General features: G+C 46.2%; 1 protein-coding gene across 8 annotated transcripts in view; it reads right to left on the reverse strand.

The window, feature by feature from the left end:
• Positions 1–17,842, reverse strand: part of OSBPL3 (oxysterol binding protein like 3) — a 104,728-nt gene that overhangs the window by 74,014 nt on the left and 12,872 nt on the right. Inside the window, exon 1 of one of the 8 annotated variants that reach the window (XM_080974653.1) lies at positions 10,892–10,916. The exons of 6 other annotated variants lie outside the window; for them this stretch is intronic. The gene's annotated coding sequence lies outside the window, so the exon portion shown is untranslated. Of the gene's footprint in view, positions 1–7,651; positions 7,804–10,891; positions 10,917–17,842 lie in introns of those variants that run through there. One more of the 8 variants, XM_080974652.1, reaches the window with a different exon arrangement.

The raw sequence follows: 17,842 nt of genomic DNA on the forward strand, positions 1-17,842 counted from the left end.
CTTCTCGCCCGGTCTACCTTCCTTTGCTGCTGTGTGACTCTCTCTTCCACCTCGTCTATCAGAATGAAGCGAGCAGGCAAGATCAGCTTTCATAATTTTTTATCTCCTTTCCTTGCAAGCTCATTTCTTTCGGGCAACACCAGGGAGAGAAAGGAGGACACAGAGGTGAACGTGAGCGAACTTTTTTAAAAGGCAAAAATATTTAGCCAACCTTGCCCAGGTTGCCTCCTGCCAAATAGATTACTTGCTGGAAAATACTCTAGCCAAATTCTTAGCAGGCCACATTAACAGTGCAGTCCTATACAAACCTGCTAAGACTTCAGTCCCATGAGTTCAATGGGGTTTAGTCCCACATAAGTGATACAGGACTGCAGGCTAAATAGTCTTAATCACTTATAAGGAGACATCCTTCCATGCTAATCTGAGCAGCAAGCTAATGGGGACTACTTTCTCTGTCGTGTCTATCTAGAAATAATCAGCAACATCATTAAAGTAGTGCCAGTGTTTCAACAACAAAGCTAGGAAACCAGACTCCTTACCGAAAACATTACCAGGACCATGTGCAGATTTTACAGGCATTTTGATTGTGCATTGGGACATCCCAGCGCAGACATACTGATAATTGGCTGAGCAGGCTGCCACCACCCATAATGGGGAGCCAAGGTTTCAGTCAGATCACTCCTGCTCTGCTCTCCCCCAGCAACAGGGAAACATACCAGGAAGGGGAGTAGCTTAGAATTACACCCAAACCTGGAATCATGGTTTCATAGAATCATAGAATCATAGAGTTGGAAGAGACCACAAGGGCCATCGAGTCCAACCCCCTGCCAAGCAGGAAACACCATCAAAGCACTCCTGACATATGGTTGTCAAGCCTCTGCTTAAAGACCTCCAAAGAAGGAGACTCCACCACACTTTGGCAGCAAATTCCACTGTCGAACAGCTCTTACTGTCAGGAAGTTCTTCCTAATGTTTAGGTGGAATCTTCTTTCTTGTAGTTTGGATCCATTGCTCCGTGTCCGCTTCTCTGGAGCAGCAGAAAACAACCTTTCTCCCTCCTCTATGTGACATCCTTTTATATATTTGAACATGGCTATCATATCACCCCTTAACCTCCTCTTCTCCAGGCTAAACATGCCCAGCTCCCTTAGCCGTTCCTCATAAGGCATCGTTTCCAGGCCTTTGACCATTTTGGTTGCCCTCTTCTGGGCACGTTCCAGTTTGTCAATGTCCTTCTTGAACTGTGGTGCCCAGAACTGGACACAGTACTCCAGGTGAGGTCTGACCAGCAGAATACAGTGGCACTATTACTTCCCTTGATCTAGATGCTATACTCCTATTGATGCAGCCCAGAATTGCATTGGCTTTTTTAGCTGCCGCGTCACACTGTTGGCTCATGTCAAGTTTGTGGTCAACCAAGACTCCTAGATCCTTTTCACATGTACTGCTCTCAAGCCAGGTGTCACCCATCTTGTATTTGTGCCTCTCATTTTTTTTGCCCAAGTGCAATACTTTACATTTCTCCCTGTTAAAATTCATCTTGTTTGTTTTGGCCCAGTTCTCTAATCTGTCAAGGTCGTTTTGAAGTGTGATCCTGTCCTCTGGGGTGTTAGCCACCCCTCCCAATTTGGTGTCATCTGCAAATTTGATCAGGATGCCCTTGAGTCCATCATCCAAGTCGTTGATAAAGATGTTGAATAAGACCGGGCCCAAGACAGAACCCTGTGGCACCCCACTAGTCACTCTTCTCCAGGATGAAGAGGAACCATTGATGAGCACCCTTTGGGTTCGGTCAGTCAGCCAGTTACAAATCCACTGAGTGGTAGCATAGTCAAGACCACATTTTACCAGCTTCTTTACAAGAATATCATGAGGCACCTTGTCAAATGCCTTGCTGAAATCAAGGTAGGCTACATCCACTGCGTTCCCTTCATCTACCAGGCTTGTAATTCTGTCAAAAAACGAGATCAGGTTAGTCTGACATGACTTATTTTTCAGAAATCCATGCTGACTATTGGTGATCACAGCATTCCTTTCTAGGTGCTCACAGACTGTTTGCTTAATGATCTGCTCCAGAATCTTCCCTGGTATTGATGTCAGACTGACTGGGCGGTAATTATTTGGGTCCTCTCTTTTCCCCTTTTTGAAAATAGGGACAACATTTGCCCTCCTCCAGTCTGCCGGGACTTCGCCCGTTCTCCAGGAATTCTCAAAGATGACTGCCAGTGGTTCTGAGATCACATCTGCCAGTTCTTTTAATACTCTTGGATGCAGTTCATCTGGCCCTGGAGACTTGAATACATCTAAACTAGCCAAGTATTCTTGTACTATCTCCTTAGTTATTCTGGGCTGTGTTTCCTTTGCTGAATCATTTGCTCCAAATTCTTCAGGTCGGGCATTGTTTTCTTTATCGGAGAAGACTGAGGCAAAGAAGGCATTGAGGAGTTCAGCCCTTTCTGTGTCCCGTTTGCATTTCACCATCTTCTCCTCTGAGTGACCCCACTGTTTCTTTGTTCTTCCTTTTGCTACAAACATACCCATAAAAGCCTTTTTTGTTGCTTTTAACCTCTCTAGCAAGCCTGAGTTCATTCTGTGCTTTAGCTTTTCTGACTTTGTGTCTACACGTGCTGGCTATTTGTTTGAATTCCTCTTTGGTGGTTTCCCCCCTTTTCCATTTTTTGTACACATCCTTTTTAAATCTTAACTCAGTTAAAAGTTCTTTAGATAGCCACCCTGGCTTCTTTAGGCACCTTCCATGTTTCTGTCTCATTGGTATTGCCTGACGTTGTGCTTTTAGTATCTCCCTCTTAACAAACTCCCAGCCATCATGATCTCCCTTTCTTTTTAGTATTACTGTCCATGGGATCTCACCCAGCACTTCCCTAAGTTTTATGAAGTCAGCTTTCTTAAAGTCAAGAAATTGAGTCCTAGTATGCTTGGCTGCTCCTTTCCGCTGTATAGTAAACTTCAGAAGAGCATGATCACTCGCGCCTAATGATCCTTCCACTTCTACCCGACTAACCAGGTCATCAACATTGGTTAGGACCAGATCTAAAATGGCTGTTCCTCTTGTTGCTTCTCCCACTTTCTGGACAATGAAGTTGTCTGCAAGGCCAGTGAGGAATCTGTTTGACCTTATGCTCTTGGCTGAGTTTGACATCCAACAAATATCCGGGTAATTGAAGTCCCCCATTACTACTATCTCCCTTCCTTTTGCATGCTTGGCCATCTGTTCCAGGAAGGCATCATCTATGTCCTCCGTTTGGCTTGGGGATCTATAGTAAACTCCCACAATGAGGTCACTGTTATTCTTCTCTCCCTTAATTTTGACCCAAATGCTCTCACTTTGGCTTTGAGGTTCTAAATCTTGGATCTCTTCACAGGTATACACATCCCTGACATATAACGCCACTCCTCCTCCTTTCTTGTCTGGTCTGTTTCTCTGAAATAGATTGTATCCCCCCATTATTACATTCCAATCGTGGGACTTATCCCACCAGGTTTCAGTGATGCCTATTATGTCATATTTAGTTTGCTGTACCAAGAGCTCAAGCTCATCTTGTTTATTTCCCATGCTTTGCGCATTAGTGTACAGACATTGAAGTCCATTAATCATTCCCCCGTGTCTCTTATTTAAGGATTTTTTCCTCCCACCACTAGGTCTGTGTGCTGGTTTCTTTTGTCCTAACAAACCAGAATCACTAGGCAGCCTTAAATCATGATTTGTTATTGGTTTATTGATCTGCGCTTTGCTAGGGTGAAATGAACTTTGATCCCGGGGGGTTGCTAAGCTAGCCCTTTCCTGATTGGTTTATCCCAGGGGTAGGGAACCTGAGGACTTCCTGCTGCTGGGCTACAACTCGGCTTGCTGACCATGCTGGCTGGGATTGATGGGAACTGGAGTTCAAGAGCATCTGCAGTGCTACAAGTTCCATGCACCTGGTATATCCAGGAGAGAATCAGATCAGTAGCATGAAGCTTGTGCACATTATGATTCATTAAGCTTGCCTGCCATGGCGCTGCCAGGCAAGGAATGTCCAGAGTGAGGAAGTAACTGTTGACTGTTAAAAGTACACTTACAACTTAGAAAAAGCCATGTCCACCGACCCAACACCTTTCAGCTACTCCTATCCAATGAGGCAGTGGCGGCAACAGAGACCTGAGCTGCACACAAGCAGGTGAAAACCATGCCTGTGTGTAACCTATTTCTGCTGCTCCCTCTTCAATCCTCAACTGGTCCTAGGAGACAGTGGAGCAGGAGAGTTGGGAGCAGAAGGTAGATGTGTGGAAGCCTTTGACTCTACACCAGCCTGACTTATCACCTCTTCTTCAGGCTACAGGTCACTGATCCCTTCCTTCCAAGTTAGACTCCAGTCCCCTTTCTCCCAGTATAAGTGTCCAGCCATCACTCACTCCAGCCAGCCCCTAACATTGCCATTGCATGCAAATGCAGCATTCTGAAGCTCGCAGGAAGCCAACTGAAATCTGCCGCGGCCGCTGAACTCAGAGACTTTGTGTGCTAAGAACTATATAAGCGATCTTTTAGCACAGGCTGTATATCCTGGGTCACAGGATGCATGTTCTGCTTGGAATAAAATACCACCAAGTATGACATTTACTCCCTCATAAACTTGATTAGGATTGCAGCCTCAAAACATCAACTCAGGGGCAAAAACAGGCTTCCATTCATCACCCAAGCTGCGGCCTCACAAGGAGGCCAAAATAAGCATTCAGAATTTTCAGCCACATTATTACACCTGTCATCATAGGATGCCTTTGTTTGCCAGTTTGGAAATCCATAATGCCACGAACAAGTAAATAAACTAAACCTCACCTTCTTGTGTGATAGGAACTTAAAAAGTTGCTAGTAGTCTCCTCTTCAATCAACCCCACCCCAAAAGTGCCCTTCTCATCTGCTATTGACTGTGGCCCATCCAACACTGAGCACTGAAAGCCAGGTAACAAGTATGCAAATCTCTTCTCTTTCATCCCTCCACTGGTCCCTGGCAGTTGACAGGCTAGGAAAGGGCAGAATAATGGCAAGGAGGAGGGCAATGAATTAAAAGTATTGTTTTGCAAGTCTATAAACGCTGTTCAGGACAGGACATGTTTTTATCCCCCAAATCTGATACACACTATTGGCAAGGACACACCCTGCCGCAGATTTAGTGCTGCAAAATCCCTATCCATCTTGGTGCGCTTTGGAAATTTTTTGGCAAATCCCTATGACTTGCCCAGCTCCACCAAATGCTTTCTTTCAGCCAGTTGACAGTTTTCATAGCACTGTTGCCAACATTCAGGGGTGAGTAAACAGGAGTGTTCCTTTTGTTTTTAATCTTGCAGTCAAAGCAGGAAGATGGGAAAAGGGGGGGGAATGTAATTCAGAGGAAGCATTGTACAAGAGACAGGGCTAAGGCATGAAGCAAGAAATTGTGGGTAGTACGGGGGGGGGGGAATTAATGCGATTTAAGAAAGCACACTCCTCCCCTGAAATCTGTATTAGCTGTAATTATACCCTCTTGAGATTTTTTTTTTATCCTCTTTGAATAAGAGTCATTGCTTGCAACACTCATTTTTTCTATGTACCAGCAGGATAACATGTTAAAGATCTGTAGTCCTGTATTCTGCTGTTAACAATTTTCACTTGATGGGTGGGCAACAGGTTTGTTATTACATAAAGCTATGTATGCACAATAACATACAAAGCATGTTCTCCCTTAAAAAATAATAATAATCTTAGAAACTGTAGTGTGTTAAGAATGCTGGGAATTATGCCTCTGCTAGGTGTACACTACAGTTCCCAAGATCCTTGGGTGTCAGCATGCTTTAAATGTATGTAGGTAGCCTAAAACGCAATAAATTAAAAGATACTGTGCACATTTTCAGCTCTGCAGTTATCTTCTTACAGGAAGCCTGTGCATTCAATAGGTAGCTTTCCAAATCTGTGACTGCAATAATTCAAAGTTCAGTTTCTAACAGTAAATTTGGATCTTCATCCAAATAGGAGGATCTCTATCTGAGAAGTGGGACACTGTTTTCAGGTTTATACTGGAAATGTTTAGGTGAGGAGGAGTTGCAAGACAATGCCATCCTAAGAACCACTTTATTCTGGTCCCTTCTACATTCTAAAATGAAAGGAAGAGGAAAATGGTTATTGCTCGTTAACTGCTCTGCGGTCTTACTGAAGAGAGGTCCAGGAATATCCCCAAAAAAGAAAATTTCAGTTGGGTACTTTTTATTTTGTCTTTCGTTTCCAACTTCTGGAAGCAATATAGCCAAAGCACAGCAAACCACAAACTCTTAACTGAAATGGGATTTTAAACTATGCTGCAAGAGCACTGGCACAACCAGCCACAGGCATGTAAAATACTTCTGTTCTCCTCCACCGCCAAGTACAGTTCTAGCCTTCGTTTATAGTCAGGAGTCTCAGGACAGAATGTTAGAATAGGCTTTGCCAGATTCCACACAGCACACAGGCATCATACATACTTTCCTAACAGAAAATAGATGGGTCTTTGGCATAAAAACCAGCTCCTTATCTTCAGACTTTTGAAACTCGGGAAAAACTGTGGAGTACCTGTGAGTCACCCAGGGTGAAAAATGTTTTTTTTAATTAACCTTCTCAGCTTGTGCCTCACCTCAGTCTGTTTCCAGTAATGATTGTGTTCCTGAACAGAGGTGATAGGTTCAATACCAACAACACAAAATGGATTGTTATTTGGGAAGGGCAATGGGAAAGATCTCCCTTCACCCGAGTAACATGGCTTTTGTATTATCACACACCTTTACTATTTTTTTTTTAAAAAGGCAAAGAAGCAAAGGTCCATATGAAAAAACTCAGAAAGCAGAGTTGGGCTTCATATACTGTTGTATGAAAGATGCAGGATTTTGTAAACAGCCAGTCAACAGCTATAAGTGATGTTGCACAGGTGAAAGGATACAACTCCATCTCTACCTAGTAAACAAATCTAATTGGTATTAAAAATGGAAGAAAACATGGGCAAAGCAGGCTCACAACACAAAAACATGCCACAGAAAAGGCTAGTGAAGGGAGATGTGTCAGACTTCCTTCCCTGTGTTCACAGAGACAGAACCAGACTTGTCTTTGTTGACTCACCGAAGTGAAGTCTATGGCTTATAGAAATACAAACCAGAAGGTCACAGCTCTTCATGTCCAGTATGAATATCACAGAGACATACTGTACATATTATCTGCCCTAGGAAAGCAGCGAAGGATATCAAAGTAAACCATTCCATATTATGAGGAAACACCAAAGATGTAATCCAAAGGGCCCATAATTCCATCTCTAGACACTATTTTCCCAAAACATCTTTGCAAACCTGTGGATTTTAGTAAGTTTTTTGTGTCATCAATAATGTACAGATGCTATGAATACATTCACATGGTTCGTATGAATGTATGAACTTATTAGGCACAGAAACTCACTGAATCCAAGTCCTAAGTAATCTCAAGTGTATATTCAGAGTAAAAAAAAAATGGTGTGTATTCATTGTCACTTACATCCAACTATTTCATTTTTAATATGCAGACCTCCTTCCTATCTTACCGTACCCAAGGCAGCTTACAGTATAGGGTTCCAGAAAACAATGAAGCTAACATGTTACTTCACATCTATAGACCTGTTTTCACCTCCAGTGAAGAAGCTGCCTCACATCTTCACTAGTCTCACTAGAAACTCAGTTGAGGATTACTTCTCTTTAATTGTGGATTAAGGTGATGCTGCATACTGCGTTCACCAAATATCCACTGATGTTTCTTCTGACCATGCACACACATACACACACACACACACACACACACACATTTAAAGAGACAAAGCTGGTCTCTTTTCTGGAAGGGAAGGTGACAACATTAATCCCCTTTACTTGCCACACCTACAAAAGTTGCCAAACAAGTTCTCCAGTGCTAGTTTCACAGAAACTATACGTTAGTCGAATACGGGAGCCAGTCTTAGGTTGTTTTGATATTCCAGTTAGGAGAGGAGAAGGAAGAAAAGGTGGCTTCCTCTTCCTCTTCTTATGCTCCCTTAGAATGGCTAGTGGAGAGTCCATGCACAGTGGTACCTGGGGTTAAGAACTTAACTCGTTCTGGAGGTCCGTTCTTAACCTGAAACTGTTCTTAACCTGAGACACCACTTTAGCTAATGGGGCCTCCCACTGCCGCTGTGCCGCCGCCGCACGGTTTCTGTTCTCATCCTGAAGCAAAGTTCTTAACCCGAGGTACTATTTCTGGGTTAGCAGAGTCTGTAACCTGAAGTGTCTGTAACCTGAAACGTCTGTAACCCGAGGTACCACTGTATCACCAATCACAAGGAAAATAGCACATCCTCAAATGGGGACCCAGCACACACATTTCCTCAAGATGATGATGCAATAAAACCACGAAGAACCCTACTGTCTTACAAATCTCATTTATCTTAATGGAAGAGAAATATTTTCAGGTTAAAACACAAATTTTCCAGCCTGTGCTCTTAATCTGGATATATTCATCTTCCATTATTCTAATAGCAAATGCAGCTGGCAAGCACCGCTGCCAGGCTTGGACAGGTAACTCACAACTTGTGCACATTTAACTTTTGCGTGTTCAGCTTTATGCACTTGGCAAAAAGAAAATTAAAAAGGAGGCAGAAAGAAGGCGGGTGTCCGGGGGTGAAATACTTTGGCAATCCCACCCACCACTGAACCCAACGTGCTTTGACTGTACGTGATTTATGCTCTATCCCCGGAGTATAACCCTAGCGTAAGTTGAGAATTGCTTGTACAGAAAACAAGGGAACACTGAGAAAGAAGAGGGAAGTCCCAACATGCTTGGTGGAACCTCAAGGTTTGCAGAAGTACTTCTTTTGGGTGGGGGGGAAGGTAATTCCCCCTGCAAACAGCCCAAAGAGCATGCCCGGTCCAAGGCACATGCTCTAACCACTGCACCACATCAACCATGGGACAGCTCCAGTGGTTAAAGGACCTAGCCAAGTTAAGATGCCAGGGAAAAAGAGGGAAGTGCTCTCAGAGTTGGAGAAACGAAGGAACAACCTCCTTCCCCATACTTGCATTTTAACTCTATAACATACTGTACTATAAACCTATAGTTAAATTGCTATAATGAACTTGTTTCTTTTTCAACACAAGGGAATTTTAAAAGGAGGAACTATGACTGCGGTCCATTTATGTGTAAAGAAAAGCTTTGTTCTTGCATCTCGGTGCTTTCAAAGAGCAGTCAAGTATCAGCATTAGCCATGCACTTATAAATTATACCTGCCGCTCACTACTATATTTCTAGGAGTCAATTAGGAAAACACTTAAGAATTGTGTCTGGGTTTCCCTCCCCATACACACACATTTATTTATTTTTTAAAAAAGAAAGGAACTGATGCAATCAAGGAGTGCGCATTTTGTTTTGGGGCAAGGCAGAAGATAAGCTATTTTAAACCAAGGAGAAATATTATGACATACAAATAAGCTTCCTGGAATTGGGAAAGGATTTCACAAACCCGGCTGAGACTTAGGTGGACTTTGCTCTCCATTTCTACATGCTGTATAAGGTAGTTATTAAAAGCAGTTTGACCAATGAATTACTTAATAGGTTACCTGAAACCCATTAAAAAATTGCACAAACAAGACATTAACCTACATGGCAAGGCTTTGGAGTCTCGTTCGATATTGTCACTCTATGTCCTACGTTGACTGATAATCTGATAATCTCATAATGCCAAATGTTATTCCTCTTGTAAAGTATTCCTCATCCATAACCCAAAGCACATTTTAAGATTAGCAATTTCTTCAGTAGCCATCTGTATTGATCAGCTGCTGAAATCCTCCTTTCCCCTAAGCTAAATTCATACTAACATTGTACTTCATTTCAACAGATCCTTAATTAACTTTTAGTCCAGGGTGACAAGGTGTCCTGTTTTACAGAGGGCACACCTCTCTCTGAAGAAGCGCTGCCTGGTTCAAGCCAGGTTAAAATGTTTTTAAAAACCCGAAGCAGCTAAGCCTTGAGATTCTCACCAGAAGTTAGCACCTGGATAGCATAGAATTGTAGAGTTGGAAGGGACCACGAGGGTCATCTAGTCCAACCCCCTACAATGCAAGAATCTTTTGCCTAACATGGGGCTCAAACCCACAACCCTGAGATTAAGAATCTCATGCTCTGCTGACTGAGCTATACAGGCAGATCAACTTTCTGCAACCTTCCTCACTATGGTAAAGTGTATGGCATTGCTATTTAAGTTATAGTAATCATCTCTAATTCTCATCAAAACATAGCCAAAGTTTCATGTAAATCTGTGCCATCTTTTTGTTTCTATGTAAATCACCTGTTTAGCACCTGCTCCTTTCCCTCTAGGAAGGAGGGAAGCCAGTTATGAACATATCTGAAGAAAAATATATGCCCCTAATCCTGAACCTTTTGTTCATGGCAATATTACCTGATGAAGGGATTTTGTGCTGGCATCATTATTTTATAATAGAAATGAGGACCTGGAGAGTTCAGTTGGTTAGAGTGTGGTGCTGATAATGCCAAGGCTGCAGTTTCGATCCCCCTGTGGAATAGCTGCACATTCCTGCATTGCAGGGGATTACACTACAGATGACCCTCAAAGTCCCTTCAATTCCAAGATTCTACAAAAGCAGCACACAATGTGGGATGTTTCCAAGCGATCTAGATGAGAAATCTGCTGCAAGCAGAAATCCACTAGTGTGAACAATGACGATTTCTCCTAATTCCAAAACCTAACTTTCAGCTGCGCGCGACAAGCATTGGTCTCTGTGCATGTTACATCTTCAAAAGGCCTGAGCTTGCTTACTTAGTACGATGAAATATAGCCTGGAGAGGAGAAATTTAATGGGAGACATAATTGCGGCCTTCAAATACCTGAAGGGCTGTGATGCAGAAGATGAAGCAGGCTTCTTCTCTGCTGCTTCAGAGGGCAGGAGCAGAGCTAATGAGTGGAAATTGAAGGGAAGCAGATCCCATTAGGAGAGACTGCAGACTGCCTCAAGAGGTAATGGGCTCTCTCTACCTGGAGAGAGTCATACAAGAGAGGCTGGACAACTATATGTCAAGGACACAGTAGCTGCAACACACACTCAATAAATAATAATAATAATAATTTATTTATACCCCGCCCACCTGGCTGGGTTTCCCCAGCCATTCTGGGCGGCTCCAAATCAAATATTATAAACACAATACAGATTAAACATTAAAAATTTCCCTAGAAGTTCCCTAAAAACTGCAGATCCATAACTGAAAAGAGGATTGGGCTAAATGACTTTCAAGGTCCCTTCCAACTCTTATGATTCTAGGCTTGGTGATGGGTTTGAAAATGTCATGGGCTGAAACTGTTCTCAAAAGCGGGCCTTATAAATGAGTCCTTAGTGTACTTCCTCTGCTTCTTAAGTAGGAGGCTGAGGCAGAAGACCCTGGAAAAGGAACAGAAATGCACAGCTTTCGTATTTTTATATAGCCCAGTCTGCATGCAACCCATTTTGTAGCTGAAATGAGTTACTGAACTGAGTAGCACAGCACTACCACATCTTGGCATCACAAAAAGGCATTTCTCATCATATCAGTTGCCAGTTGGGAGAATGGGTATTTTCGTGTGTGTTTGTGTGTGTGTGTGTGTGTGTGTGTGAGAGAGAGAGAGAGAGAGAGCACACACACTACTGTGTGACAGAAACTGCCTATGGCTGTTTTCTGTCTGTGAAGTGCTTTGCAAATTCCCTTGTTCCCCTTTGCTATCTGTCCGGTAAGTCGGTAAGTAGACAGAGACAACCCCCAGCCAGATTCATGAGTCTGTAGGAATTTGGGTATGGATCCTTCACAAACAATTGGAACATTTTTATCCAGCACCCTACATTGGCCAGTGTGATGGGACGATGAGCTGCTTGTGTGTAAAATCCTAGTCCCTCAGAGTTTGGTCAAGTTTGCAAACCTCTGTCTGTAACGGAGCCCCTTAAACATGGCTCCGTCAGTCGCTGGCAGATTCCGACAGTGGTTGCTTTCGGAATCGCTTCCAACATAAAAGCTCCTTAACGGAAACACGTCTTCTGGACTCTCTGCGTGACAGTTTCCGGCGAGGAGTGGGTGTCCCTACAGGAGGTCCTGAAACCTCCCCACTGTTTTCGCTGGAAGTGTCTCTGAGCCATCCCTCCAGCTCCCTTTCCCTCAGCCCAGCTCCTCTCCCCCTACTGGTTCCCTCTTCAGCTGCTGAGTCTCTCCCAACCTGTGTGAGCCCTTTCACTTCCCTTCCTTCCGATGGCAGTTCCCTGACATCCACCTCCCCTCCAGGGCCCCCTTCATCCCCTCTCGCCCCCTCCTCTACGGGCGGTGAGGAGGCAAAACCCCGGAATGAACTTCCTTCATCTTCCGATGTCCCGAACACTTCTCTCCACCTGTTGCGGTTCCTGGTCTCGAAGTACTCCTCCTCCTCAGAGTCCATCTCCCCTTCCCCTTCCGATTCCGAGAATCCTTCCAACTCCTCCTCCTCATCGGTGGTCCCAAAGTATTCCCTCCGGAACCTCTCCACAGGCTGAGGTTTCCTTGGGAACCTTTGATGGAACGTTTCTATCAATACCTCGTCATTGATATCTTCTGCCATTACCCAAGTGTTTTCTGACTCCGGTTCTCCTTCCCACGCTACCAAATACTCCACCTGATCCCCCTTCCATCTGGCGTCGAGGATTTCTGCCACATGGCTGCTGCATTCCCTTTCTTCTATGACCGGTCCCCGAGTGGCCATCCCTTCTCGTCCCCCCTCATACGGTGACAGTAACGACCTGTGAAATACTGGGTGCAGTTTCATGTGGTTGGGTAACCGGAGCCTGAAAGCCACTGGGTTGACCTGTTGAATGACCTCAAAGGGACCCAATCTCCTGGGTCTTAATTTCTTACAACCTCCTTTGAACGGCAACCCTTGGGTTGACAGCCACACCCTATCTCCCACCCTTATGGTTTCACCTTCCCTTCGGTTCTTGTCTGCCTGCCTCTTGTATTCTTCCTTCGCCCTTTCTAAGTTGAGTTGGAGCTGACGATGGATTGCTTCCATTTCTTCTACAAAATGCTCGGCTGCCAGGACACCCCATCTCTCCCCTTCTCCCCCTGGGAAAGCCCTGGGATGACACCCATAATTAGCCAAGAAGGGGCTCATCCCTGTGGACACATTCTCGGCATTGTTGTAGGCAAATTCCGCCAGCGCCAACTTTTCTACCCAGTCATTCTCTCTGTCATTGACATAACACCTCAGGTATTGCTGGAGGACCCCGTTTGCTCTTTCCGCCTGCCCGTTGGTTTCAGGGTGCCGGGCAGTCGAAAAGTTGACCTCCACCTGCAGTAAGCTCATGAGCTTCCTCCAGAACCTGGAAGTAAATTGTTTTCCTCGGTCTGAGACCACCCTCAATGGCACCCCGTGCAACCTAAAAATGTGTTCTACAAATAACTTCGCTGTCTCTTCCGCCGTGACTGCATGCGAGCAGGCTACAAAGTGGCACATCTTTGTTAGTAGGTCTACCACCACCATGATGGCTGTTTTCCCCTTGGACTTCGGCAGATCAGTCATAAAATCTATCGACACTGCCTCCCAAGGTCGTTCTGGGGTTGGTAAGGGTTCTAATAGCCCCGCCGGTGCCCGCCTCTCCCCTTTGGCTCGCTGGCATTGCTCACACCCTCTTACATACTCCCGTACATCTTCCCTCACCTTAGGCCACCAAAATTCCCTGGTGACCAACCACATGGTTTTGTGTTGTCCAAAATGCCCCGCCGTGGGGCTGTCGTGCAACTGCTTGAGTACCCTCCCCCTTAAGTCTCCTTCAGGGATATACAGTGCCCCTTTGTAATACAAAGCTCCATTTCTTTCCTCGAAACCCCCTGGTTCCTCTCCCTCACCCCTAAGACCTCTGAGCTTATTCTGGGCGTATTCATCATTCTCTGTTTCCTCTACCAGTTCTCTTTGTCCCACCAATGCCGCCCCACACACCCAGCGGTCCTCTGGAATGACATGTCTCTCTTCGGGTGCTCCCTCCTCCTCCAAATATTCAGGTTTGCGTGAGAGAGCGTCCGCCCTAATGTTCTCTGGGCCTGGCACGTAACAAATCTCAAAGTTAAATTTGGAGAACTCCTGGGCCCATCTCACTTGCCGTTGGTTGAGCACTCGTGCCGTCCTCCAATACTCTAGGTTCTTGTGGTCAGTGCACACTTGCACCTTATGTTGTGCGCCAATTAGCAGGTGCCTCCATCTCCGGAACGCCTCATGAATGGCTAGTAGTTCTCGGTCATACACCGTGTAGTTCCTCTCGGATTTGTTCAGCTTTCGCGAAAAAAAGGCACACGGTCTCCACTCTGACTCCTCCTTCCCTGGCTGCAGAAGCACCGCCCCAATCGCTCTGTCTGATGCGTCAGTTTCCACTCTCATCGGTTTTTGTAAATCCACATGCAGGAGTTGTTGTTCCGAGGCGACGGCCCTTTTTAGTTCCTCAAATGCTCGCTCCGCCTCCTCAGTCCAAACGAACTTCTTCTTACTGCTGAGACAGTCCGTAATGGGCGCCGTCAGGTGGGCAAAGTTTCGGATGAACTTACGATAGAAGTTCCCAAATCCTAGGAACCTCTGCACATCCTTCCTTGTTTTGGGTGTTTTCCATTCCAGCACCGCCTGGACCTTGCCGGGATCCATGGCCAATCCCTTGTCTGACAGGCGATACCCCAGGAATTCCACCTCCTTGGTATGAAACTGACACTTCTCCAGTTTCACCCACAGCTGGTTGGCTTGCAGCCTGCTCAACACTTCTCTGACGTCTCTCACATGCTGCTCCTCATTCTCAGAATACACCAACACGTCGTCTAAGAAGGCCACACAATTCTTGTAAAGCAAAGGCCCCAGGACGTGGTTCATAAACGATTGAAAGCACGCGGAGCCTCCTTGTAGGCCGAAGGGCATAACTAAATATTCAAATGCCCCCAAAGGGGTGAACATGGTGGTTTTCCATTCATCCCCCTTCCTTATTCGTATCAGGTTGTACGCCCCCCTTAGGTCCAGTTTAGTAAAAATCTTTCCCTTCCTGACCCTTGTCAAAATGTCGTCAATCCTGGGCATAGGGAAAGCCACTGGTTCTGACACTGCATTTAAGGCCCTGAAGTCACACACAAGTCTCGGCTTGTTCGTGTTTTTTTTATTCACAAAAAACACTGGGCTGCCCCCCACCGCCCTGGACTCTCTGATGAACCCTCTCTTCAGGTTCTTGTCAATGAACTCTCTTAGCTCCTGCATCTCTCTGTCTGACATGGCGTACAGCTTGCCTACAGGGAGCTGTGCCCCAGGGAGTAAATTGATTTGACAGTCAAAGGGTCTATGCGGGGGTAATTGGTCAGCTTCCCTTTCGCTGAAGACGTCGCGGAGATCTGCGTATTGTCGTGGTACCTTCACGTTCTCCGTTACTTCAGTCCCTGCTAGGGTGGCTTGGGCCCCTGCCAAACCCTTTCCCTCTTTGCAGTGTTCTAAGCAATGTGCTGAACCAAAAGAAACCACTCTCTGATGCCAGCCCACCAGCGGATCATGTAACGCTAGCCAGCTCATCCCCAATATAATGGGAGCTCCTCCCAAGGTGGCCACATTAAACGCTATCAGTTCGGTGTGCCTTGCCACCTTCATTATCATTGGGACGGTCTGCAAGCTGACTTCTCCTCCCAACAGCTCCCTGCCATCGATCGTGGTCACCTGCAGGGGGTTGCTTAAAGGGATCGTCTGTATCTGGTGTTCAGCTGCAAACTCTTTGCTCATGAAATTGCAGGAGCTGCCTGAGTCCAACAGCGCCTTTATCTTTAGAGGGTGTCCGTTTGGCAGCTCTAGCGCCACTTCTATCACTAGGGCGGGTTTAGGAGGTTCTGGCGTGGGCACTTTCACTGCTCTTTGGCCTGACTGCTGTGCCCCGACGGTGGCAGCCAGGCGTTGGCTTTTACTTGCTTCGGTATTTCTTCCTCTCTTCCCTCCACAGCTCCTACCATCCCTTGCCATTCCTTCCTCTGGGGGCAGACTCTGGCAAAGTGACCTGGCTGTTGGCAGAGATAGCATTTCCGGGCGCCTTTTCCCTCCTTCTTTCCCCCCTCACTGGGCTTTGAAACTGCGCGCGCGCGCGCTGTTCCGATTTCCATCGGCTCTGCCGGCGGGAAAGTTGGCTCTGGAATGTCTGGAATGCGGAACTCCTTCCAACGTTCCCCCTTCCCTTCCCGCCTCTCCAATGCTCTCGCCTCCTGGCGCGCTCCTATGGTCAGCGCTGATTTGGTCAGCTGGTCCATAGACTCCGCCCTGGGCGCCCGGGAAAGTTCGTCTTTCACAGCCGAAGAAAGCCCTTCTTCAAAAAGCATTTGAATGGGTTCCGCCGATAGATCCCACCCCAATTTATGGATCAACATGGTGAATTCAGTCCAGTACTCACGGACAGATCGGCTCCCCTGTTTGCAAGCCATTAACTGTCTGCGGACCACTCCCTGTTCAATATCGCTGGAAAACATCAGATCCATGGCGCGAAAGAACTTCATCGTGTCCTTTAGGACGTCACTATTCGCTGCCATCAGGGGTCTAACCCAGTCTCTCGCCCCCTTTTCAAGATGCCCAATCACGAAAGCCACTCTTGATTCCTCGTCAGGGAATTCATCAAACTGCAGATTGAGGGCATATTGCATCTCTGTCCGAAAGCCATGATAGTCTTTGGGCTCCCCCCCAAACTTCTGCACCAATCCTGGTACCTTTCTGACGAGCTGGGTGTCTTTCCCCTTTTTGTCTGCATCCTGAGCCCTCCTCTCCTCAAGCCTCGCCGTCTGCAGCGCTAGCTGGACCTCCAACACCCGGTACCTTTCTTCCAGGCTTGGACCCGCTCCAGCTCCTGCTTCTCCGGTTCCGGCTGGGTTGCTCATGATGCCTTCTCCTGCACAAGCTGCTCACGAAGACTGTCGGAATGCTGTGATGGGACGATGAGCTGCTTGTGTGTAAAATCCTAGTCCCTCAGAGTTTGGTCAAGTTTGCAAACCTCTGTCTGTAACGGAGCCCCTTAAACATGGCTCCGTCAGTCGCTGGCAGATTCCGACAGTGGTTGCTTTCGGAATCGCTTCCAACATAAAAGCTCCTTAACGGAAACACGTCTTCTGGACTCTCTGCGTGACAGTTTCCGGCGAGGAGTGGGTGTCCCTACAGGAGGTCCTGAAACCTCCCCACTGTTTTCGCTGGAAGTGTCTCTGAGCCATCCCTCCAGCTCCCTTTCCCTCAGCCCAGCTCCTCTCCCCCTACTGGTTCCCTCTTCAGCTGCTGAGTCTCTCCCAACCTGTGTGAGCCCTTTCACTTCCCTTCCTTCCGATGGCAGTTCCCTGACAGCCAGCGTCTCTGACGCATGAAAACACATGCGTGCACATACTAACAGTAGGAGGAAAGGTTAATAAATGTGCCCAAACAAGTTCGTTACCTGATGGCGAGAAGACTGCAAAACAGCCCCTGTTGCCAAAATGCACCCAACACTTGCTTACAGTGCAAACCCGAGGGTCTACTCAGAATTCAGTGAGGTTTTCTCCCAGGTAACTGGGGCTAGGCTAAGCCCCTTGCTCGTGCATGTGCAGGACTCTGCTAAAATCTAGCACACTGCTTCCAAGAGCAGCAACAGGTTGAACGACAAAAGGGAGAAGAAAGATGCTTATCTTAAAATTAATATTGTGTCCATTCAACAGCCAAGCGGATGGAGGACTGACCCAAAACCTCAAGAACATTATATACAAGGGTGAGCCTCCAAGATTAAGCCCAGTTTCGCAGGATGCAACCGTCCTTCCAAACCACGCCACCCAGGTAAT

This window comes from Podarcis pityusensis (genome assembly GCF_964106645.2).
Source record: "Podarcis pityusensis genome assembly, chromosome: 12".
NCBI lineage: Eukaryota > Metazoa > Chordata > Lepidosauria > Squamata > Lacertidae > Podarcis > Podarcis pityusensis.